The sequence below is a fragment of the Callospermophilus lateralis genome, chromosome 2, assembly GCF_048772815.1.
Source record: "Callospermophilus lateralis isolate mCalLat2 chromosome 2, mCalLat2.hap1, whole genome shotgun sequence".
NCBI lineage: Eukaryota > Metazoa > Chordata > Mammalia > Rodentia > Sciuridae > Callospermophilus > Callospermophilus lateralis.
The window spans coordinates 24985639-25011513 of NC_135306.1; positions in this window are offsets into that span (position 1 = coordinate 24985639).

Sequence of the window (25875 nt, forward strand, 5' to 3'; positions counted from 1 at the left end):
AGCACACCTCCCGCAAGCCTCCTTAGCCTGGCTCTGAGAAACAGAGGGGCTTCTCAAGGTCAAGGGTCTTGGCTTAATGACTCAGCACAGGGGCAGAGCAGAAGAGGTCTTGATATCACAGAACTTGCAGGATGGAAGACACCTTCAGGACCATGAAATTGAACCTATTTTGTGAAAAAGGCACAAGGCCTAATGAAGAATACCAAGTTGTTCAAGAGAGGGGCCCTTGTCAAAAGGAGAGGGAGGTGAGGCTTCCCAGGATCTGACACGCCCAGTCCTGTGTCCTGCCCAAGCCAGCTGCCAGTACCAAGAAAGAGGACAGTCCAGAAATCCAGATCCAAATGCCAACCAGGGAGGCTATTTTATTTCCTTTCAATTTGAGGGATGGAGGTGCCCAAACTTCCCTAGGAAGCCCTGGTCCCAGGAGATTTTTGATGTTACTGGCTCCATGGTGCTGACCACCTCCTGTGGGCACCTAATCTGGAGTCTATCAAATTCATTTTAGTCTTTCTGCTCCAGACAAAACAATTATCACCACTAATAAGGATAAATCAGGCCAGGTATGGGGGCACAAAACTGTAACTCCAGCTACTCTGGAGGCAGGAAGATGGCAAGTTTGAGGCTAGCCTCTACAACTTAGCAAGACCTAGTCTCAAATATTTTAAGAAAAAAAATAATAAAATAGAGTAAAAGGGCTGCAGATGCAGCCCTTTTGGTGGTAGAGTGCCTCTGGGTTCAATCACCAGTAATAAATAAATAAATAAACAGAAGATTTTGATTCAACTATTCAATAGGAATCTGCTTTATAAATAGCTATGCAGTCACTGATTGTCAGTGCATTCTAAATAGGGAGAGAATCTGGAGAGAGTCAGAATCAGAAACTATTCTTTCTTCAGAATATTAGATCACCCCAAAAGGTCCGTGCCTTTTCCCAGACTATCTATCTGTGATGGGTCATTTAATGAGCTGACTTGACTGGGCCATCGGGTGCCTAGATATTTGGCTAAACATTATTCTGGGTGTGTCTGCGAGGGATTTTTCTGGATAAGAATAATATTTGAATCAGCAGAGCAAATAAAGCAGATTGTCCTCAGGCCTCACCCGTTCTGTTGAAGCTAAGAGTAGAGCAGAACAGAAGGCTGAACAAGGGAGAATTCATTCCATCTGCCTGACGTCTTTAAGCTGGAACATAGTTCTTCTCCCACCTTTGGATTAGAATTTACATCCCTGGCTCTCCTGGGTCTCAGACACTGGACCAACACTGGAACTACACCACCAACTCTGTCTAGAGAACACAGACCAAGCCCATCACAGAGGATGGGCACAAGCACTCACATTTTGTTATCATAACAATCCTGGGGGGAGGAATGGTGGTGGCTTGGACTGCCACAACAAAGAACCATGGATTGGGAGACCTCAACCACAGAAGTTTCTGAGTCTGGAAAGTCCAAGACCACCATGCAAGTGACATCAGTTCCTGGAGAGAGAGTCCTTCCCCTGGATTGCAAAGAGCTTCCCTCGGCTAAACCTAGTTACGTCCAAAGAGGCCCCTCTCCAAACAACATTACATCCCAGGTGAAGGCTTCAACATATGAATCCTGGAGAACAAAAATATTTAGGGTTCAGAAGCATGTTTTCCATGGTACAGATGAAAAATAAAGTAGCTTTTCATGAGCCACCAAGCTTGTGAGTACGATTTACATTCTTAAGACCCTGCCTCCCACACTGTCACCATTCTTTCTACAACAACCACGGTTTTTATGGTGTTTTTTTCAATATATAGCAGGCTTCTCATCTTTAGAAATAGCCAGTAAAGATATGAAAAGTTGTTCAACCTTACTAGATATCTGGGAAGTACTAATTTAAATGACAGCAAGGTTCCATTTTTCACTCATCAGATTGGCCAAAATTAATATCCAGTGTCAGTGAGGGAGGGAAAGAGGTATACTATTAAATACTGCTTGTAGATATGCACATTGGCGGCCTGTTTGGAGGGCAATTTGGAACTGTCTATAAAAATTTTAAATGCCTATTCTCTTTGATCAAGCATTTTAGTTCTTGATACCTACCCCAGGGAAATAGTTTCACAGAGGTACAAAGAAGTATACATTGCATTTTCTTATAACCATGATATATTGGAAGCACTATATTATCCATTCACAAGGTACCATGGTGTATCCCAACTATAGCATCTGTGAAACCTTCTAGAAGAATGTGGCTGGTTTCCATGTTCTGACATGGAATGTTTTATTCAGTAGAAAAGCAAACTGGGGGATATGGGCAGCATAATTCTATTTATGAAATTTTTAAAAATCACCACATAACTCTTTGTCTATATTACATGTCTTTATGTCTAATATTTCATGGAAAAAATTCAAGGACACATTCAGATCAAACTGTTCAGAGTTACTTCTGAGACTGAGTTAAAGAGAGAAGCCAAAGGGAATTTTTGAGTTGATGGTGTATTGGCTGAAATTTCAAAGTGAAAATACATTCATGCTATTGTTTTCATAATTATAATAAGTAAGCAGTTCCATAAATCCATAAAAACATGGAAAAGGAAGGTGCTTTCCTTCAAACACTTCTAATTCTTCCCAAACAATAACCCTACAAGGTGGACAATGTGGGATTATTGCCTCCACATTCCAAGTGAGAAACCAAAGAATCTGAGAGAAGAGGGGACTTGTCTGGGGTGACAAGGTGGATCAGTGACAAAACTAGGACAAGCGCCCAGGTCTTCTGACTTCAGTCCTAGAGCTCTGTGGACTGCATCTCCTCGCTTTCTTTGACTTCCCCAGTGCTGACGCCATTTTGCCTGTGATCCAAGCAAGCCATCAACACATCCTTGCAAGAAATCCTCCAACTCTTACAGAGAGTTTGAGGGTGTTTAAACTTTTTATCTTTCTGCTCTTCTATTTTCAAACCATGCCTGGGACTGGAAGCTGGCATTCTTCAAATCTCTACTTGAAACCTGCAGGGTCAGTGTGGTGGAGGAATCCTCTGATGTTCCGTCCGATTTCCATCCAAATAAATCTCATTTTGCTGATGTCTATAAAGTCTGACTTTATAGCAGAGAGCTCTCCTAGAACTCTGTCTTTAATAAAAGGGGAAAGAAGTGGAACTACTAATTTAGTTTCTTTAAAAGGCATGTATTTTCATGCACATTAAGTCCATCTGTTGGTGAAATGGATGCCTTTGCGCAGTGTATAATTTGATAAAACCCAAACGAACTCAGAGCTCCTCGCTTGAAGCAGAAATAGAGAAAGTGGCTGGGAACCTGACTAAAGTAGAGAAATCCACCAGATGCTATTTTTAGTACTAAAACCTGATTTTAAAAAAAAAAAAAAAAAAAATATATATATATATATATATATATATATATATATATATATATATATATCTTCATCATGGGGAAAGATGAGTGTTTTCAGTGTAAGTAACAGCCTCTCAGCACAAACTGCTGTGGGGACTGAGATCAAAGGGCCTGTCTTTTATTGGGGATCTCCTTTTCATGGCATTGTGCAAGATCTGATCACCTCATTCTCTGCCTCATGCTAACCAACAGGCCCCTATTGGCTGCAGAGATCTTAAAAACCAGCAGCTACGTGTTTATTTGCCAAGATGAAGTATTTAAATTTTTTAAGTGTTGGTAACATTTAAAACTTGGCATTCCCCATCAAAATCCAGATTTCTCGTTTCTCGAAAAACCAGAAGATCTAGCCATGCTGGGTCCAAATTCCTGTGGAACGTTCATGGGCTGATGCTGATTAGTGGTGGCATAATTTAGACACCATTCATTTCCCCCTGTGCCATGAGTCTCACCTGGGCTTCCCAGTTATAGACACTTGAAGTTGTAATGCCTGGTCATGAAGATCTAAGTCTAAACTTCGCAGAAGAACATTCGAGGTCCTTCTCTATTGGCTGAGGGTCAACTCCTCCATACTCATCTTTCTCCACTTATTTACTTAGTCAGTTAACCTTCATTTTTCACGAGCTTGTGCCAGACAGTTGCCTGGTAGATACAAAGATAAATAAATAAAATTGTACATGTCGGTTAGGGTCCTAGCTGATCACACACACAGATTAGGACAACTTGAGCAGGGTTGGTAGAATAGTAAGGGGCCCATGGCACCTGAGCCTCCAAATTCTGGGATTGCTCACAGGGCTAGGCCTGAAGCAGGGATGTGGCCTCCCAGAGAGACATTACAACCTTCAGATAGAAACGCAGTCAGCTTGAGACCACCCTGCAGAGCACAGCCTGGGGCAGGATCACCTTCCCTTCCTCTCCTCTCTTCCTCTGCTCATCCAAGGGCCAAAGCCAAAAATAAGGAAAAATAATGGGAGCTCTTGATGCAGCCCATGAGATCAGCTCCTGGAGGCAGGGATCAGGGCAGGGAAAGGACAGAGTAGAGCCAAGGTGCAAGAAGGTGCCAGGCCCACCCCAGTCTCTCTTTCAAGGAACTCAGCCTCGTCAAGAAAAAGGAGAGTCACCAGACAGCGCGAGTGCAGGGGTGGGAGTGTTTACGGACAAGAATCACAGAAAGCTGTAAGAGCCCAGGGGGAAAAGCTACCCGGGCGGGCTGAGGCAGCTAACCTCAGACAATTGGAAGGTCCCAGGAAATGGCAAGCTTGTGACATAATAGAAATGACTGAAAAGCAAGAGTTATCCAGAAAGAGGAAAGAAGGAAAGCTGAGGAAGGGAGCCTCCCATTGCTCAGGATTGATGAGCACCAGGGGCCCACCCACTGGGTCCCTCAAATTCTCCAAAGATCTCCTGCTCTACATAGTCACTTCCTCCACTCTTTGGGGGAGGTTACCTCCTCCTTCAATCACCTCCCAAAGTAATTCCACTCCTGAGTCTACCCAAGAGAAATGTGGTAGAAAGGCACCAAAAGACAAATACTACAGTGCTCAAAAGAGCACTATCATAACAACCAAATGTCTATCAACAATAGATGAGATCCATGAATGATGACACAGTCACAGCACAGAATGCAGCAGAGCAGTGAGGGGGTACAATCTACATGTGCAAAAACATGGGTGAATACCACAAATAAATATTGAGTGAAAGAAGTAAGACACAAAAACACACATCCCAATAAGATTCCTTATAGAAAAAAAAAATCAGACTCAAGCAGAGTCATATTTATGAAGGCTAGAATTCAGGACAACAGTGACCTCTTAGAGGAGGAGTAGAAGTTACTAGAAGGTTGCCCCAGATGGAGAGCTCTGTGTTGTTCATAATGTTCTGTTTGATGATATGACTGCTGGTTGTGTGGGTTCATAAAAATTCATTGAGCTGTAATCACATATGTATACTTTGCTGTGTGTTATACTTAAAAAATGTTCAAAATACTTAAGTCACCTTCTCTGGGAAGGCTTTCAAATAGCAAGAACTGGGAAGGCCCTGAGTTGCAGGATCCCAGAAAACCCTTTCATAAAACCTACCTACACCTCTGGAAAAGGGCAAGGACTCAGGAGACTGGACCTACCTTGAATTCCCAGGTGATCCTGGACAGTCCTGTCTATTCTCTTGGCGCCATATGCTCCTGCAAAATAATGCAAAGGAGCAAATGTGTTTCCATTTCTTCTCAGTGATGAGGAGTTTTGGAAGCATCAGAGATCAATGCATCAGCCAGGCATGAGGGTACGCACCTGTAATCTCAGCTGTCTGGGAGATTGAGGCAGGAGGATTGCAAGTTCAAAGCCAGCCTCAGCAACTTAGAGAGGCCCTAAGCAATTTAGTGAGACCCTGTTTCTAAATAAAATATAAAAATCTAGGATGTGGCTCAGTGGTTGAATGCCCTGAGTTCAATCAATCCCCAGCACCAAAAAAAGAAATCCCTGGACCATCCCTCTTCTTCTAAATTGCCTTTCCAGCCTGGCCCATTTCTGCTTATTTCTGCTGCATTTCCCAGCTGAGCGGCTCCCAACTCTCTTATCAGGGAGGGACCTTGCCATGGCTTTTCTCCTTTGAGTCCCACATCCTGAAAGAAGATGCAACAACAACAACAACAACAAAAAATGTTCATGGTGTAATAACTCATTTGTTTTAATCAAGACATTTATATTAGCGCCAGCCTAACCTTGTGACCAGCATGAGATAACCAATGTCCCCTGACTGGGTTGTGTAATTCCTACTCAAACACAGTAACCTGATCGTTTCGCTCACCAGGGAAGATCTATGGCAGACGTTCAATGTAGGATCTCCGAGATTAATTTTATGACACAGAAATTAATGAGGAAGTCTTTATTTTTCTCAACTCTTCTCAAGGTGGCCCTCTGGGTCAGGGCCCCACATCCTGAAGAGACCTTGGATGCTGTCTTCAGATATACGATGGTGCTGCTTGCCTGACTTCTTTTCAATAATGATCTCAGAACGATGAGGTCTTCAGTGATAAGCCAAGAAAGGCAGAGATGATTCAAATAATATTTTATATTTATAAAAATAATATCATTGTTTTAATAATTATTAAACTAGTATGAATTACCTTCATTTATTGAGCCTGCAAACAAAACCCTATAAACCAGGTAGATGATAAACAATGGAAATTTATCCCTCTCGGTTCTGGAAGCTAGGAAGTCTGAGACTAAGGTGCTAGAAGATTCGTTGTCTGATGAAGGTGCTCCTTCTAGTTCACAGGCAGTACCTTCTAGCTGTGTCCCCCACATGGTAGAAGGTGCAAGCAAGCTCCCTGGTGTCTGTTTGAGCACTCATCCAATCATGAGAGTCCCACCCTTGTGACCTAATCAACTCCCCAAGGTCCCAACTCCTATTGCCATCACCTAGGGGGATGAAATTTCAATCTATGAATTTGAGAAAGGGGAGTGGATGACAATATTCAGACCATGACTTTAAAACTGACTACTTGTATGTTGGACATCTTTTTTTTACTAATATATATTTTTAATTGACACATGGCAAGTTTACGTATTTGATTTCAGTGAACGGGTCCTTAACCTCCCTGGGTCTCCATTTTCCTTCTTCTTACCTTAAAAGGTCAAATGTGTGCAGGCCCGGGAAGCACACGGTACAGGGCTCAACACAGGAAGTGCTTGAAGTGGTTAGGTTAGCTCTTCCTAGTAACTCTAATATCTTCACGATGCCTTTTTCAAAAAAGCTTCACTATCCCCACTTTACAAAGCAGAAACTGAAGCCTGGAGATCTCACGGCCACCAGATAGCAGATGCAGGATGACCCTGCTTCTAATGGATGCCCAGATCTGACCTCTGTCCACTCTAGAGTCCTTCAACCCAGCAGATGCTGTGGCTGATCTGCTCAGAGTTGTTTCTATTCTCTCATCAACATTAGTTTTGAGAAGAAAAGGATATTTTAGTTGACTTAATTTTTTAAAAAGAATAGGAATAAATGATTAGGTAAGGCTTTGCCCCTATCCTAAAAACAATTTTTCCTAAGCTTATTTCTTATGGACATATTCAAGATTGTCAGCTTATAATTTTGGGGGACTCTTGTTAATCTTATTTCAGGAATAAGCAAAGGATTCAGAGAGACCCAGCCATACCGCAACACCTTGGGCACCTCTTCCTCTGAGGGACGTCAGCTCCCTTCTGTGGAACCCGGGAGTGATAGAGGCTCCCCAGTCCCAGCACCCTGACAGCGAAGCTTCTCGTCTGACATCATCCCAGGACCTTTACGTGGATGAGCAGCTCTGCGTCAAAGGTTTGACATCCGCCCCTTCTTCCTGAACTGTGTCAGAGGGGAAAGAAAGGAAAAGAAAAAAAAAAAAAAGAATCCAACATCTGTTTTCACACCAGAGCTGGGAACTCATTCCTGAAACAGTTTTCATACTTGACCAAAAGGGCATTTCGTCACGAGTAACAGGATCCCTCCCTTGCTCCCTGGCTGCCTCTGCACTTTGCTGATAAGACAGTAACTAATATGCTGATGCGCGTTTCCAGGAATCGAAGCTTCTCCCTGGCTGAGGCCAGCCACACAGCCGCTGTGTTCACAGGAGCAGGTGTCGGAGCCCAGGGCCTGAAAGGCTGTCCCTTCCATCATTGTCCGTGGGCTCCCCTGCCCCGAGCACTTCCATCAGGACTCTGGAGACAGGGATTCAAGCCCCCTGTCCCTGACTTCCAGGTCCAGCTGTGGGCAAGGCCCCTCCCTGCAGGCCTCTGCAGCCCCAGCCACAGCAAGAACTAAGAGAACTCTCGGTCCCACCAATGCCCCCAGCCTCCCACCGCCCCCCTGCACCTCCGCAGGGCTAACCTTCCTAAAATACAGGAAACATTCTGATAACTTGTCGTATCCGTTCTTAACTGACCCTCTCAGCCACCTCCATCAGCTTCATTGCCACCTACGGGGGAGAACACTAAGTCACCAAGAAGCTGTGTTGGGTACCTAAATCCACGCACATCCAAGACGTGAGCCCAGCCAGCATCCTGCAACACTGTGGCCCCAGGACCCCTTCACCGTCTTAAAAATTATGGAGGACCTCAAAAAACTCATGCTTCTGTGGGTTCTATCAGATACCATACTAGAAATCAAAACCATGTCATTTTTCAAAACTCAAGAACACCTAAGCACAGGTCTCATTTGTCATCAAGGCATGATGACATCACACAGTGAGTAAGCCCCCAAAAAGATCACTCCATGAATGGACGGATGGTCATGAAAAAGGCAAATATTTTTACAAAAATGCTTTTGACCTCAAGTTCCCCTTAAAAACTGTTAGGGTCTCCAGACAGCCCTCTGAAAACTTATGCACTACATGGTCTCATTGCCCTGAGGAAGCACATGCCTAAGAACCCTGTCTTTCTTACAGAGTGCTACTCCAGTCCATAAGCATTTATTGGGCTCCAGCTGTGTATCAGCCACACTGTTAGACACAACGGCAATCTTCAAACTCATCCCTGTCCTGGGGAAGCTTCCAGGCAAGTGGAGGAGACACACAGAGCAAAAACAGACCACTGCAATAAGTAATTTTTTTAGGTATTTATTTTTTATTTGTAGTTGAACACAATACTTTTATTTTATTTATTTATTTTCGTGTGGTGCTGAGGATCAAACCCAGGGCCCCACAGGTCCTAGGCGAGTGCTCTACCACCGAGCCATGACCGCAGCCCCCTCCAATAAGTAACTTTTAACTCTCAAAATCATCAGAAAAGAATGAGGCAGAATTAAACCATGCTTAACTCAGAGACATCACAGAATCTGAGGGTCAGGAAAGACTTTCCCAGGGAAGTGGCATGTCTTGCCAGGAGCTCTGCAAACTGTGACCCTCCTCCAGCACGGGTCTGGGCTCCCCTATCATGGCCTATCTTTTCCAGTTCTGTCTGCTCCTAGTTACTCCAGATAAATCCTTCCAGTCCCAAATCTCCACCTTGAGCCCCTGTTACATCCCTCAAATCCTTCCCTCCTGGCATATCACACCAATACAGCTATCCCCAGTGTCCACCAGCAGTGGCAGAAATCAGCGGGGAGCAAGAGTGGAAGAGTAGGGGTGAAAGAACTCTGAGTCTGCGCTGAGTCCTGGTCCCAGTCCCTCCTCTTCATATCCATGTAATCCTCCTGGTCAGGCTGCCTTTCTGGATTCTCAGTGTCTTCAAGTCTTCAGGAGTACTTATGAAAAATAGAGCACCTAGCGGGATATTCTGCAGTTCCATCCAGTTACCAGCAAATGCCATAATTTCATTCTTCTTTAAGGCTGAGTAATATTCCATTGTGTAGATGTACCACATTTTCTTTATCCATTCATCTGATGAAGGGCACCTAGGTTGGTTCCATAGCTTGGCTATTGTGAATTGAGCTTCTATAAACATTGATGTGGCTGTGTCATAAATGTTCTCTCTGATATGTGGATGCTAACCCACCACAAGGGAGGGTGGGGAGGGGAAGAATAGAAGTTCTTTGGATTCAACAAAAGGGAATGAAGGGAAAGGAGGGGGCATGGGAATAGGAAAGACGGTAGAATGAATCAGACATGACTTTCCTTTGCTCATATATGAAAATACAACCAGTGTAACTCCACATCACGTACACCCACAAGAATGGGTGGAATGGGTTGTACTCCATGTACATATAACATGTCAAAATACACTCTACTGTCATGTGTATCTAAAAACAAATAAAATAAATATATATAGCCCCTTCCCCGGGTGGCTAGGTGATAATCAGGTGACCTGATGGGTATGAGGATGCCTGATGAGTGTCCCACATACAAAGAAATGCATAGATATAAAGTGAAATCCATGTGTTAAAAATAATGACAATATTCAATTAGAATCCAACAGTGACGTAAACTGGGGGCAGCGGCTTTATCTGGTGTCCCAGGCGCTCGTTAAACTCCACACTTAAGTACAGGCCGTTTCCCAGCAAGTCTGTAATTCAGAATGCATAGCTGGAAGGATGCGTGGTGGTTTTGATGGGAATGCAGAAACACCATGTGAACGGGTAGCTACGATTCTTCAAGACAAAAGCCTGGATGCAGAGCTGTCTCTGCTCATCTTCTTTATCATTCGAAGCCAAAACTTCTTACAGGATCCACTGGGGCATTTGATGGAAGTCTCATCAGGCCAGGAGCAGAGAGCTCAGGACCGCATCCCAGCTCAGTCGCCAACTCGCTGCAGACTTGTGATTGTCTTCTTGTTTGGGCCACAGTTTTCTCATCTTAAAATAGGAGGGAGGATGGTGATTGACATCTAGGAAATGGGCCGACATCTCCTGGGCGTGACTGTACTGATAGTCCTCACAGTGTGGGACACAAAGCAGCACAGGACCCCTTTAGGACAAGACATCGGGAATCACAAGTTTAAATGAAAACCACTTGGCCAGGTGTGGTGGTGCACACCTGTAATCCCAGTGACTAGGGGAGGCTAAGGCAGGAGGACCACAAGTTCAAAGCCAGCCTCAGCAAAAGTGAGGCACAAAACAACTCAGTGAGACCCTGTCTTTAAATAAAAATTTATAAAATAGGGCTGGGGATGTGACTAAGTGGTCGAGTACCCCTGAGTTCAATCCCTGGTTACCCCCCCGAAATAACAAATCACCATAATCATGAATTCTGGATGAGAAGAGTTTATATGGTGCTTCCTTGCATATGAACTCAGGAATCCTCTACACACGTCTCTAAATTAGACATCAGTTGTGACCTCATTGTGAGGGAAGGGTATCAGTCTCAGAGAGCTTAGGTGACTTATAAAGTCACTCACCTAGAAAGAAATAAAAGGGGATTAAGTCTGCATCTTTTGTCTTAAATCTGATCTTTCTCTTGATGACATGGAGACACCCCAGGGACAGGAGAAGGCTGGGGAACAAGATGCAGGCCCCTCATTAGCCCCACCCTGAAGCAGAGCCGGTATGAGGATGGGCTCTGGATTCTGCCCCTGCTCTCCTGCTTTCTAAGTTAGAACCTCTGCAACCTCGGGCGAATCAGCTCTTATCTCCAGCCTCAGACACCTCATCTGAGATGGGCATAATGACAACACATACCCTGAAGTGTCACCAAAACAACTAACCAACAGAAAAGTAGTGAAGTGCTGAGCTTTGTGCCCTGCACTTAGAAAACAGCGGGTGTCATTATGGTTCTTATCATTATTATGTTATCTTAAGGATTATTATAGGGGCCCCGGTGAAGTTTTGGGTTTTCTGCAACACTTTCTGCTCTTTAAGATGTCTCTCAGACAGAATCCTCCATGGTAGTACAAATTAAGTTAATGCCTGCTGGTGAGACTGAAAATTGGTGCAACCCCTCTGGAAAGCAGTATGAAGATTCCTCAAAAAATTAGGAATAGAACCAACATTTGACCCAGTTATCCGGCTCCTCAGTATATATCCAAAGGAGTTAAAGTCAGCATATGACAGTGTCGCAGCCACATCAATGTTCAGAGCAGCTCAATTCACAATAGCTAAGCTATGGAACCAAGCTAGGTGCCCTTCAATAGGTGAATGGATAAAGAAAATGTGGTGTGTATACACAATGAAATATAACTAGGCCATAAAGAAGAATGACTTTATGACATTTTTGGTAAATGGATGGATCTGGAGACTATCAGGCTAAGTGAAATAAGCCAACCCCCCAAAAACCAAAGGTTAAATGTTCCATCTGATGTGCAGACACTAACACTCAATGGGTAGGGCTGGGGAGGAAGAATAGATGTTCAGTGGATTAAACAAAGAGGAATGAAGGTAAGGAAGGGGAAGAGGAAGAGGAAAGAGAGTGAAAAAAATCTGACATAACGTTCCCTGTACATCTATGAATACACCACAGAGAATTTCCATATCACGTACATCCACAAGACTGAGGTCCTCATTAGAATAAAATACACACCATGTTTGTATAAATATGTCAGAATTCACGCTACTTTTATGTATAACTAAAAAGAACAATTTTAAAAAAAACTGAGTTAATGCTGCCCAGTGTCCAGGTGGGGATTGAAGTTACTGCTATTCACGGGACAACTCTGAACCTCAGTTTCCTCCTCTGTGACCCAGGGATGCTCCAGACACAAGTGGGCTCCTGTTGGGAGGATTCCACAGGCAGGGGTGGGAAGTGGCCAACACTGGGGGCTCAGCACGGGGTGGGGGGATGTCCAGAAATGGGAGTTCCCTTTATTTTCCTGCTGTCTCCCTGGGAAAACACAGAAGTGGAGGTTAGGGACCCCCTGGGGCTTCTCTGGTCACCTGACCGGAGGGTTGGGGTGGAGAGCAGGAAAGGGGTGGTGTGGTGTAATGCAAGCCAGCCTCTTTTTCCTCTATGACTCCAGCAATTTGGAAACAGATTCCCTATCTGCTGGGCTGTTCGCCGGCAGGACGGTCCCACCTCCCACCTCAGCCCTTCCCAGAACAATGGCAGGATACAGACCCGTGCTCCCCAGCAATGGCACGCAGGCCTTGGAGCCAGGTTGGGTTGGACCTGGCCAAACAAGGCTTGTCCCAGGCCCACACAGGCCAGCAGCCGCAGCATCAATGCGGGACGCGCCTGTGCAGCCCTGGATACTGCACCAGGGAGGCCCCAAAGGTAAGCCTGAGAAGTTTAGAAATCCTTGGAGACCTGGTAGACACAGAGAAGAGGTAGCTCAAGGCTTCTCCATCGTTGTGAGGGGTTTCAAAGTATGGCACAAGCTGACATTTGGGTTTCTGGTGTCCACTAACGGGTCTCTACCTCACTCCACTCTGTCCCTGATAATAACATAATAAGTGACCTCCCCCCCCCCCCCGGCCTAACTCTACATATGGCCAACTCTCACGATTTGAGTATTCTGTATTTGCAAATTCTTTAACTCAGTGAAAGTTTTTGGCAATCCCTGTAACAGTCCTGCTGACATTCCGGCTTCTTCGTGGGTATTCACAGTCAAGGCAGAGCAACAAAGCATTCTGCACGGGGAGGCAAACGTTCCTGGAGATGGTCAAACGTGACAGGGCTCTACCTTCCTGTTTCAGCTCCCGTCCTATAAGCAAGCGGACTTTTTAAAGTCTATTTGGTGCCACTTACTTTCTGGGGGTCAGTTTTCTGTCTCAAAAGAGCATGCAAATCTAGTGCTAAAGAGCCAAGACCACTGGCGGAGAAATTGCAGATCTTCCCTAAGCTTCATTCAGAGAGGACCTGTAGTGTCGATGGCCATGAGGTCAAGGCTAATGATCAACAGTTATATCAAATAAGGCTTTTCATCAAAAGCACACAAGATCGTGCAGTGATCAGTTGACAGAAATGTGATGGCAAGTTTCCAGGAGCCTAACCCCGTGTGTCCACCAGGAGCAATGGCCCGGTATCCCGCCATTCAGTGTTCAAAGCACCTTTATAGCACAGGGCTCCCTGGCAACGTGGCGATCGACAGTATCTGTTGTCCCGTGGAATCCTCAACAGCCACAGAAATCAGCATCATCCTCCCGTTGTGTAGCTGTGGAAGTAGGAGTAGAAGGCTGCGTGCTTGCCTGAGACTGCGCTGCTCAGAGCGACTGCGCTGGCCTGGGGCTGTCTCGCATCCTGCATGCCCTGCTGCCCTGCTGTGTGGGTGTCCAGTCCCCAGTGGGCTAGTAGGACCCCCAACTCATAGGAGCAGAGTGTGTGAGCAGGACGAGTTCTCTGCAGTACAGCTTTGTCCTCACCCAAGGGGGAAAGTGAAGTCTAACAAGTGTGTCAAACCCAGGGACATGTGACATTGGTCAGAGGCCCCATGGAAGATTCTCATACACCTTTCTTTGGGGAAAATATTGATTTTTTTTTTTTAAAGGAAACGGACATTTCTCAAGTGGCAGGCATCACATTGCCTATTCTCACAACTCTGAGAGGGACAGACTTTACTCCTGAGCTGGTCTTCATGAAAGCCCTGCTGCCCACTCTCAGTACCAGCCTCTACACACAAAGGCTACAAGTGCAATATGCACACACTTCCATCTTTTTTCTGACCATGGGAGTCTACTTGACCCTAGTGCAAAGCAAGACCAGGGGGCAGAGAGTCAATGTCCCTGAAAACAGCCACCCAACAACGTAGGAACAGTCCCCAGTGGGCTGGTAGGACCCCCACACTCACAGGAGCAGAGTCGCTCCATAGTCCAGCTTCCTCACCTCCAAGCTGGGCCACACCTTCATCCTGCGTTCTCCATGGACTGAGCTCCCGTCACCACTAGTGGCAACAGGCTTGAAAGTATTTCCCTCCCCTCCCTGGTTCAGGTCTCCTTCCTGGAGTGCTTACTGGGGACCTCCAAATAAGCCACCTGGACTTGAATGATACCTTTCCGCTCCTGGGGAGGTTCGCATGAGTTATCTGTATTGCTCTGTGCCGAGGCATCACAAAACTGGCCGTTTAAGATAGCACACATTTATCTCACCATTTCTAGGACTCTTGGGGTCTCACGTAAGTCTGCAATCAAGGAATCTGTCAGGCTGTGTCCTCGAATGCAGGCTCAACCAGAGAAGAACCTACTTCCGAGCTCATTCAGGTGACTGGCGGGCTCATTTCCTTGCAGATGGACAGTCAAGGGACCCCACTTGTAGTATCTTTTTGCTGAAGGCCTCCCACAGCTCCCTATCACGTGTCCCTAGCATGGCAGCTGGCTTCTTCACATCCAGCAGGAGAACCTCTCACTCCAGTCCGTTAAGATGGAGTCATTTATAAAGCCGCATAATCAGAGCAGTGGGTGACAACCTCTGACATACGATGGATAGATTTGTATTTATATTATTATCATCAACATTTGTAATTAATATCATTTATTGTAATTATGATAAACTGGGTATTCTGAATTACAGTGTTACAGTCCCATTTATCGTTTACATAAAACCCACACTTAGTTCCCAATGCCCATGAAATACAGTCCAGGTTCCCTAGCCTGGCACTCATCCCCTCTTCTCTCCTGGCCCCATCTTCGTCCTGGCTCTCTCCCAGCCTTGTCAAACATTTACATCTCCTTTCAGCACAAGCAGCCCCTCCACCTTGCCTGCCCTTTGCTGTCTCCTCAGTCTAGTTCACGTATTTTGCAAATGCATTAGGAAGATGGCCTGATGCTCCCAGGGTGGGCTGAGCCTCTCCTGTCTCTGGGCTGCACCGCTTCATGGGTGTGCTGGTCACGCTCTATTGTATAAATTTCATCAAGCAGCGAGTTTCCATCCATCTCTGAATTCCAGGACCTGACACATATTAGAACTCAATAAATCAGGCTGAGTAAATAGATTATCAATATTATTAATAGCAATTTTTTTTTTCTTTCTGGGCCCCTTCTGGTTTGCAACGTCTATTAAGCTGACACAGACAAACCTGGAGTAAAGACGCTGGGCTGAAGACAGAGAGCAACAGCTGGGTGACCCGAGCAGGGCCAGGGCAGTTGGGAACCCCATGATCTCTTCTTGTAGACAGCAGGCTCTGGACGAACACCAAGGCTCTGCACAGAGCCCGTGGCTTATCACTTCCCATATTCACTCTTGCTATTCTCTGTGCTCCTCTTCCCCAAAGCCTGCTTCCATATTTTCAGGTCTTTGACTGCTGCAGCCAAACCACTGCTGTACTTACGAAAGCAGAACCAAAACACGCCACCGGCCACCACTCCTCACTGACTTCCAGCTCCTGGGGCTGCCATCCCAGCCTCATGCTCCACCAGGAAGCCCATCTACCTTCTGTGCAGCCCTTGTGCATACCTGGCCCTGAGACCCCCAGCCTCTGCCTGTTCCCAGGAGCCCGCTTATCTCCCCTCTCCTCCCTGTGCAGACACTTCCCCATGAAGCTTCTGCATGTGCCTCCTCCCTCCATTCTGGGGGAAGCCCGTTTCAAAAAGCAGTTGTGACTTTCCTGAGTTAAAGCCCAGGATTAAATATAAGTAGGAGTTACCATTTCTGTCCCCCAAGGTCCTGAAGCAGGAAGGAGTTGCAAAGGCTATCTGCCTTGACCAAGCGAAGAAGCGGCCCAGAAAGGCCTGGCCAGCCAGGTCCCAAGAAAGTGGGCAGCCCACCAAAGGGATCAAGAATGAGCTTTGGCTACTTAGAAAACTTAAAGGATGTTAAGTTTATATGCTCATTTTAAAGGTGATTGCTCTCAATTTTGAGTTTAATTGAACCCTACGACCAGAATTCACAGAGGCAAGACTGAGTGAGCCCAAGACTCAGACAGGCTTGGATTGGAACGCCAGCTGCAGGACCCAGGAAAACAGGAGAAGCCAGGTTTCCTCTAGAACAGGAGAAGAACAAGGTCCTCCGTGTGGCATGGCTGAGACACGAAGGAGATAACGTGTAAAGCGAGAAGGGCAGCCTACATTCCCTAGAGCTCTCTCCAAACAAAGCCAATTACCTTCTCCTTTAAAACTGCTGGTGGGAGTGGGTGGAGGCTGGGGCTGTCAGGCTCTGAAGCTCCCTGCCAGGAATGCCTTTAGTGCCCGCAGGACACTGCCATCAGAGGCTGCATGGCAGGCCTGCACCTTCCATCCGGGGTGGTGGCAAATGGCCCTGAGCCAGCGTCCTCAGAAACTCCAGGAGCTGCTAAGAAGAGGTGGCTTTGATGCTATGCCAAAGGAAGACCTGTTGCAATTACCTCAGCCACTCAGGGCCCCCACAACATTTAGAGAACCGCAGGCTGCCTGCAGAGAAAGTCAAATTCCCTGCCCACTGCTCCCCGTCATCCCAGCTAGGTTTTCAGTTCCCCATGAGGTCCCGCTGTCTCTCACCTCAGGGTCTCTGCACCTGCTCCAGTCTGTGTAGAGTTCTCCTCCCTCCCCTCTACCGCTGTCCACAAAATTCCCCTTCTTGCCTCAAAGCCCCATGGCTCCTTCTCCACCAAGCCATCCCTAACCGTTCCTCCGGTGTTCCTTCCTCACATCTGGCACTCACCACTCAGCTATCGTCACCCTTTAAGTGCCAGGTCCCCAACAAAACTGAGAGCTTCTTAGGGGCAGGACCAAGCTTTGTTGAGGGGCCTGGTGCTTACAGAGCCCCGCAGGAGACCTTCACAATGAGTGGCGGTGGGGGAAAGAGCCAAGGCTTTCACATCTACAGATTTCTGGAATTCTGGCTATACAACGAATAGCTGTGACATTGGTTTGAGTTCCTTAGTCTCTGCCCTTTAGTTTGCACTTTCTAAAATGGTACTATGGGACAAGTCTCAGGGAATCATTTGGAAAGCGCGCGTGCACACACACGTAAAGCCAGATTCTCATGGTTAGACACAAGTGGAGAATAGGGCCATTTACACTGATACTCCCGTTAGAGCAGGAAGACCTGTCACCACCCTGGGTGTTGACTTGATGTCTAGGCTCCTCCTTCTTCCATTCCCTGGTTCCTAGGCTCAGGAGCAGCCAGCCAGCAGGGGACCAGGAAGCAGCAGGCTTCTGGCCTCCCCTCCTGAGGACATATCCTCAGCCGTACAGAATCCACAGAGACACTGAAAGGGCAATTTCCGATGGGTCCTCTCACAGGCCAGAGCAGAGGCCCTGGCTCCTAGATGCCCAATCTTTCCATCACATTGAGAAAAATAAGAGCAGCTGGAAACCTCACACTCAGCTAGTCCTCCCAGGTCCTGATCCAGCATTAAGTCCACGAGCCTTTTCCTGCCTTGAAGAAGATTCGGCATCATGAGTCGAGTGGCAGGCAAGATGGATGGGGTTGTGCTACCATAACAACACCCCAAATCTCATTGACCTCAAATCACAACAGGTTTTGGCTCCTAGACCTGGTTTTATGGATCCTGAAGATCCCTGGACAGCTGGCCTCCCTAGGGTGGTTTGGAATGTCATCCTCACGTCAGCACGAGCTTCCCCAGTAGCACGGTCAAGGCAGAAGGGACACCAGAGCCTCAATCACGGTCGCGTGATTCACTGGTGCATGCCTGTTCCAGAAGCATTTAATAAGTAATTTAATAATTATTTGTTTCATAAATGGATAAAATAATAAATAAATAACAACAATATATATATCATTGATTTACTCCTCACCTAGGCCCCCTGAGTTGTAACCACAATAATTTGTGCCATACTCTGAATTGGGTGTTGGGGAGGCTACTGGAAATGGCTTCAAACTCCAAAAGAAGAAGTTGAAGTACCAAGAAAAACTAATCCAATCCAGAATAATATTCCAGGGCCACCATTGACATCCATGGCACCTGTTCAAGGAGCAAGTTAACAGGAAAAAAAAAAATCTTTCCCAGGAAATCCTGGAAGGATTTAATGAGGAAGTGATACTGAGATGGCTCTTAGAAGATAGGATTTGCTGGGCAGAAGGAATGAGCAAGGTAGAGACAAGGGCTGTAGCAGGGATGATGAGGTGGATATCAGAGCAGACCTGGTATGTTCGGAGAGGGGAGAGCTTCATCTCTGTGTTGCTGGAAAGTTGTGTGGAAGGAGGGGACAGAAAGAAAAGCAGGACTCTGCAGTGGAGGACAATGTGTGACAGACTAAGAAGTTCAGGTTTCTTCCATAGATCCTCTGTGGCTTGTGCCTATGGGGAGCGGTGCAGAGAGCTCTGAATGCAGAAGACCGTATGGGACAGGGAGCACCCAGAGCCACAGGACCAATGTTTTTGCAATGGACTGAGTCTCCTCTAAGTCTCCCTTGGAAAGGTGCTCTTGGTTCTTCAGTAAGAACGTCCTCTGATGCCTACATGTGTATTTTATGTATGTACGGACATGTCGATGCACGTGCATATGACAGGGTATTTAAAGCACTCAACACTGACTGGTATATATCTGCCTTGAAGAAGATTTGGCATTGCAAGTTGAGTGGCAGGTAAGATGGATGGGGTTAGGCTACAATAACAACCCCACAAATCTCAATGGCCTCAAATCACAACAGGTTCTGGCCCTCTCCAAGGAAGGCAGTCAATAGGGAAAACTGAGCTTCCCAGTGCTGTCATTTCAATGTGTCCACAAAAGTCCATCAGTTGGAAACTTAATCCCCCAATCATACCTTGATGGTGTTTGGAGGTGGAGCCTTAGGAAGTACTTAGCATTAGATGAGGCTATGAGGGTGGGGTTCCCATGATGGAATTAGTGGCTTTATACGAGGAGAAAGAAAGACTTTGTTTTGACACAGTGCCAAGACCCTCACCGGCTGCGGCCAGGCCTGAGGACTCCTGAACAAAAGAAGAACTTGTGTTGTCTACAGTTGACCCAGTCAGTGAAATTCGGCTACAGCAGGAGAAAATAGACCAAGACTCTGTGAGTTTAGTATTGAAATCACAGCTGACATTTGCCATTTTTTTCTACAGAGAGCTAGAAACATTGGAATCCAAGAGAGATTTATTGTCAATGGCAAATGAAACCTCAGAAGCTTCTTCCTGCTCTGGTGTCCATAAAGCTTGGGCATAGAAAAGCTAAAGGATCCATCCATGTTGATAATCAGGATTATTGGAAGTCCAAGGCGGCAAAATCTGAGGTAAAAATCCGAGATTGATCAGCTTGTCTTTGCCATCACAAACCACATCTCGGAGATCTATGTGAGGGCCATGTTGATAATTTTCTTGGAGTGATCAGGAAAAATAATCAGTTAACTGTTCAAAAATAAGAGTATTTTCAAATCATTAACGTAACAGTTGTTTTTAAGAATTATTTTATAAATTCTCCTGCCTCAGCCTCCTGAGCTGCTGGGTTCAATCCCTAGTCCAAAAAAAAAAAAAAAAAAAGGGAATTATTTTATTGACTTTGTGAAAAGCAAAACATAAAAATATCATTGTAAGTCTTGACCTGCTGGTTGTTTGGTCTGGGTTGGTGAGATCGTAGGTGTTTCCAGACTGAATGGGGGTGGGAAAGGCCAGGTGTCCGCAGAGAACCCCTCACTGCCGACTCCACAGGGAATCTGAGAACCACTTTCAGCTACAATGTTAGTCTAGTCGTAGCAGAAGGAGGCCCTCCACTGAGGCTAACTGTGGTCCAGGGTTTGGCCACAGGCATTCGACAGGCATCCAAAATGATTATGGAGATTTTTTCCTGAGAATTCGTGTAGAGGTTTGCAGTTTCATTCTTCTTCCACTGAGTCAGGCCAGGAAGGGCAGGTGCTGCTCTCTCGGCTCACCCTGGGGAACCCATTCCACTGTAAGAACCGGAAGAACTTGGGATAGGCAGGCGTCTCATCAAATCTGCAAATTCTTCAGAGCTATTTCATTTCATTTAAAACCATACATATTAGTCAATGTTCTCCAGAGACATAAAAACAATTATATCCATCTGTTCTTCTATTTGCCGGTCTGTCTTTCCATCCTTCCATCTATATATGTATGTGTATAAACACACATGTATAAATACATACATGTAGGTGTGTGTGGTGTGTATGTGCAAATTGGCTTATGCCATTATGGAGTTAGTAGGTAAATCCCTCCAGTGGGTAGCAGTCAAGAAACGCAGACAAGAGTTGAGGCTGCAGTTTTGAGACGGAATTTTGTCTTCTGCAGCTTTTAAAGGCTTTTAGTTTTCAATAAGGTCCCTTGGTCTCCTGTACTTAAAGTCAACTGACTGTAGATGGTTAGCCACATCTAAGAAAGACCTCATAGCAACACAAAGATCAGCATTTGCTCATATAACTGGGTACTAGAGTCCAGCTAAGTTGACCCCAGAAAATAACCAACACACCGAGTTTCTGCCATTGTTCAAAATCTGTGCTCGCCCTAGATTTGAGGCAATATAGCAACAAGAGGACAATACTTTTTCCAGTTACCACAAACTCAGTTCATCTATTGAAACCAGCCACACTCCTGTTTTTTTCCTTGTAAGTTTGAACTCAGTGTGCGGATGTCTTGTCCCATCAATTAAGAAGCACAAACCTGTGAGTCATGAGGGTCTGGCAGGGTCAATTTTCAAGTCCCCTGAACAGGTTTTTATGACCCAGACATCTAATTGCCCTCAAATAAACCCAATCGCCATGCTCTGCCTCACCTTCTTCTAAATACCCTGTGACCTGGAGATGACTCAAGATTCAAGAATGAAGAAAGCATCCAGAATCCTATATCACTTCCTCTCACGTCTTCAGTGAGCCTGACTGACAGAACTCTCCAGATGAATAAGTATTGCTGAACCCAGCAGCCCACTCCTTGGACATGAGCCCACAGTTGTGACATTCTTTCCCCTTCATGGAAAGAGCCCATCTGAGCTGAGGGAACTCAGCCTCTCCACCATTTCTTGGCATGTCTCAGAGGCTGCCCTGGCAGGTGGATGGCCCTGCTGGTTCCTGTGTGTTAGAAAATCAGATGCAATTGTCAAGTGCAAAACGAAAAAGAAAGTAAAAGCTAGTTCTGTGGGGACTATAATGCAACCTTCAACACTGCTGATAAGAATACAAATTGGTTAAAAAAAAAAAAAAAACACTCTGACAACCTGAAAAAGCTGAAAACAGTTTATTCTCCAGCAATTCTTCTCCCGGGTAAATATACAAGAGAAATGCACACTTCATAGCAGTGCTCTTCTTAATACCCAAATGTCAGAAACAACTCAAATGTCTGTCAATAGTCAGACGTTAGCATAGAGTGATGATAATTGAGACCCACAGCTATAAGCAACCTCAGGGGAGGATGTCATAGGTGAACTGTGGAGTCAAAGAAGCCAAACACACAAAAAGGACCTGGTGTATGATTCTATTGATTGAAAGTATATAAGCAGGAAGAAATGATCTGTAGTCTAGGAAGTCGGAAAAATGATTTCTTTTATTGAGAGGCACGGTGACTAGAAAGTATCATCATTTTGCAATCACTGATCATTTTCAGTTATATTATTGCCTAATAAACGACCCCAACATTGAAGGGCTTAAAAGCAGTCATTTCGTTTTATCTCATGGTTTGTGGGTCAGGAACTCAGACTGGGCTAAAGTGAAGTGATTCTTTTGCTTCAATTTTGACAGAAGTCCCTTGGTCTTCACTTGGCAGATGGTCTATAGGGTTCAAGAGAGTTCTTCTAACAAGGTTCATGCTTTGGCAGTGGTCACAGGAGGCCAGGTTCCACTGGAACTGTCAACAGAAGTGGCCTCTCCAACATGGCGGTCTCTGTAGCTGGATTCAGGGTGGTTCCAGAAAGTTTTCAGGAGACCCCAGGCAAGTCTCCCTATCACTCAGCCCACGCGTTGTTTCCACTTCGTGATGTTGTTTAAAGAGATCTCTAAAACCTGCCCAGATTCAAGAGGAAGAGATTCCCCCCCTCCCTCTGCAGGGAAATGTCAATAACAAAGTTTGAGGAGAACACCACGCAGGATGACCATCCGACAGGCTGGTCCCACGGAGCTTTGTCTATGACTCCCCTGGAGTCCCCTGGCCCACCTCCAGCTCCGTGGTGTTGGGCCCCCTAGGTGCACACCATCTGGCGTCCTTCCCTGAGAGGAGCCTCAGTTTCAATGAGGAAGCAAAGCAACACCTGCCTGCGTGGGTCACTGTGGGGAGATTGAGACAACCTGAAAGAAAGTTCCAGAAGATCCTGGATGCTCTGTACATGAGTTTCATTTCCTTTGGAGCCCCGATCACTTCCTCAGACCCCTGACTCCTCAGTGGCCAAGGAATTTAGCAGCTATGACTTCTCAGAATCCCTACTGGAGCCCAGAGAGGGTCGGCCCTCCTGCTCTCCACGGTCCTCACTCTGTGAGCAGGGACGGGGCTGTGTTCCCAGGCCTCTCACCCCACCGAGAAAGCCCGGGTCAGAAGTTGATGAAAATCCTCTGCAATTCCTGCAACAAGGCCAAAGTCCCCAAGCAGAGTGACAAGTGAATCACCTCAGCTAGTAGTACTTAGTCACCGCAAGGTACTTTCCACACAGACACATGGAGATGGTTACCAGAGAAATGTCTGCTGGCCCATCTCACAGCAGCTCAAAGAAAATGTTGTTTTAACCTTTACTTTGCAGGGGGAAAAAAATAGCATCACTTTCCCTTTTCCTTTCTTTTTTTTTTTTCTTTTTGGAGAGATTGGTTGGCCACGGAGTTGAAGTGGTTGTTTTTGTTTACCCTGGCGGAGGTTTCCAGATAGCTCCGAGTCCAGCGCCCTGTGCATGTGGCAGGCCCTTCAAGTCCTAAGCACTTCATGTTCAAGTGTGTAAACAACCCCCTTGGAGGAGAACGTCACAGGCCATCCAGATCTTGGGCCTCCCATCAAGCTCTCTGGCCACCAGCAGAGTCCTCCAAGTTCTAGGACACAGAGTGGCCAGGGGCCATATCCCTGGCTCCGCCTATGCTATCTGAATGGCCTGGGACATGGATTCTAACCTCCTGGGCCCCCGGCGTCCTCAAGAGTAATGATGAGAACCAACACTGCTGACTCAAAGGTGGTCATGAGACGTGAGTGAGGGGACGTCAGAAACCCCAAACAATGCCTGGCCATCACTTAATAGTTGATCAGTTAAAATGAGCTTCTCCCTCTGCCCTCATTCTTCTGTGATTTCCTTTGCAGCCTCTCCCTTTTTAAATTCCCTCTCTTCCTCCTCTCTCCCTCTACCTCAAAGTTAGTCCTCACTCTCTTTCCCTCTCTGCTATCTGCATTTCTGGTTTTGTTTTATTTTATTTTTTTCTTTTTCTTTTTTGCCTTGTTTTCAAGCCTAGTCTCAGCCATCTCTCTGGCTGGCATAGCCTTGGCATGGAGCTTTTGAAAGTCAGCCAAATTCTGGCTAAAAACAGCGATTTTTGGCCAGACTTCCTCTCCTTACAAACGAGGGGGGATGTTTCAGGCCTGGGAAGTCGTCCCATCCATTTAGGCCCCAGGGTAAAAAAAAAAAAAAAAATAGCCATGCCTCAGTGTGTGGCCTTAGGTGGATGGCGAAGCGGGGCTCTGGGGATTGACAGAAATAAATGCGGTGTTTCTGAAAATTGTGAAACATGCGCAGTGCATGTGTCATCCCAGCCGAAGTGAGTCAGTCCCCAGGCCTGGGCCCAAACCTGGCTGCATTGGCTTTCTAAATAGAAAGTGTGTTCCCGGCCAGCCTGACATGAGTAAAGCCACAGAGGCAGCGGCCTGCAAGTCCATGCGTTGCAAGGTGATGGAAAACCTCACGCTTCCCTGGGAGAGTTCGAAGAACGCATCCCTCTTCCTTCCTCCCTGTTTTCTGGATCCTGAGGTCTGAGTTTTTCCTCCCATCATTGCTTTAGGCTGAACTGCTCCAGCAACTTCCAAAGCAGCACAAGGAGCTGCATCGAGGTAGCCAGGGTGATTGGGTGCCATCACCTTCCGCGTGGTACAGGCCTGGGTTTGAATCCCCATCCCACCTCCAACTGGCTGTGTGTGTAAGAGTGTGCATGTACGCACATTGAAGTGCAAATTTCTAACCTCTCTGGAGCCCAGGTGTCTCTTCCACTGAGTGGGAGGAGCTCTGCCTCTTGATTGAAGTATTAAAGAAGTTGTCCTGCCAAGTGCTGCATGCCCAGTGGACGCTATGATATCTGACTGGCCTTGCTCTCTCCTGGGAAGGTGCTATCATCTGGGTTCTGAATGTCCCCCAAAGGCCTGTGTGCTAAAGGCATGGTGACCAGCTGTGGCCCTATTGGGAGGTTGGTAGAACTTTTAGGCCAGGGGATCTAGTAGGAGGGTGTTAGTTCATCAAGGACATGCCTTTGAAGGTACATTGGGACCCTGGCCACTTTCTGTCTCCCTCTTTTCATTCGCCAGCTCCCACAAGGTCAAGGTGAGCAACTTCCTGGGCCTCACGCCCACCACGATGCACGGTCTCCCTACAGGCCTGAAATCGCTGGACCCACTGACCATGGACTGAAGCCTCTGCAGCTGTGAGCCAAGAAGCCTTTCCTCCTCACACATGGATTAGCTCAGGTGTTTGTCACAAGCGCAGAGAGTCGACTAACGCAGAAGGGAAGCATCCAGAACTCCAGCGCCTCTTCATCCTCCAGTCCTCAGTGCACGTGGGGCTCCCCCTCGGGGTGGGGGTGGCGAGAGCCCAGCCTCTGCGAGCAGCAGTGACAGCAGCAGCTGCAACAGCAGCTTGGCCTCTTCGCTCCACACACAGAATTTGGAGAAAAGAAGCAACACAGGGGGCCCAGGGCCTTCTGCGCCAGCATCACGGGCAGGCGGGGCGCCCCTGCATCCCTGGCAAGCACAGATGCTGGAGTCACGTGGCAGCCCTGGTGCCAGAGGAAGTGGTGCAGCCATCCCTTGGCTTTGGGTCAGCCTGGAGGGAAGTGTCCTATTACAGCGTAGGCGGTGCTGGCTTGGGCCTCCAGGCCCTCTCCCTGTCCCAAACCTCACAGAGGGACAAGAGGGAGATCCTGCATTCGGACACACGCGGCTGCTGTTCACCCTGCTGTGTACACCACCATCCAAGGCCTACAGAGGGCTGAGCCAAGTAAGCCACCCCTGGCCCTTGGCTTCTCCCTGCTCCAGCTCACAAGCCGCCTTCACTACAAAGGCTGTTTTCTTTTGTCCTGGACCCCCTGGGGTCCGGCTATTGTATCAACTTCATGTGCAGCAGGAATATAATTGGATTCAATTATAATAACTACGTTCATTAACTATCTAGGTAATGTTC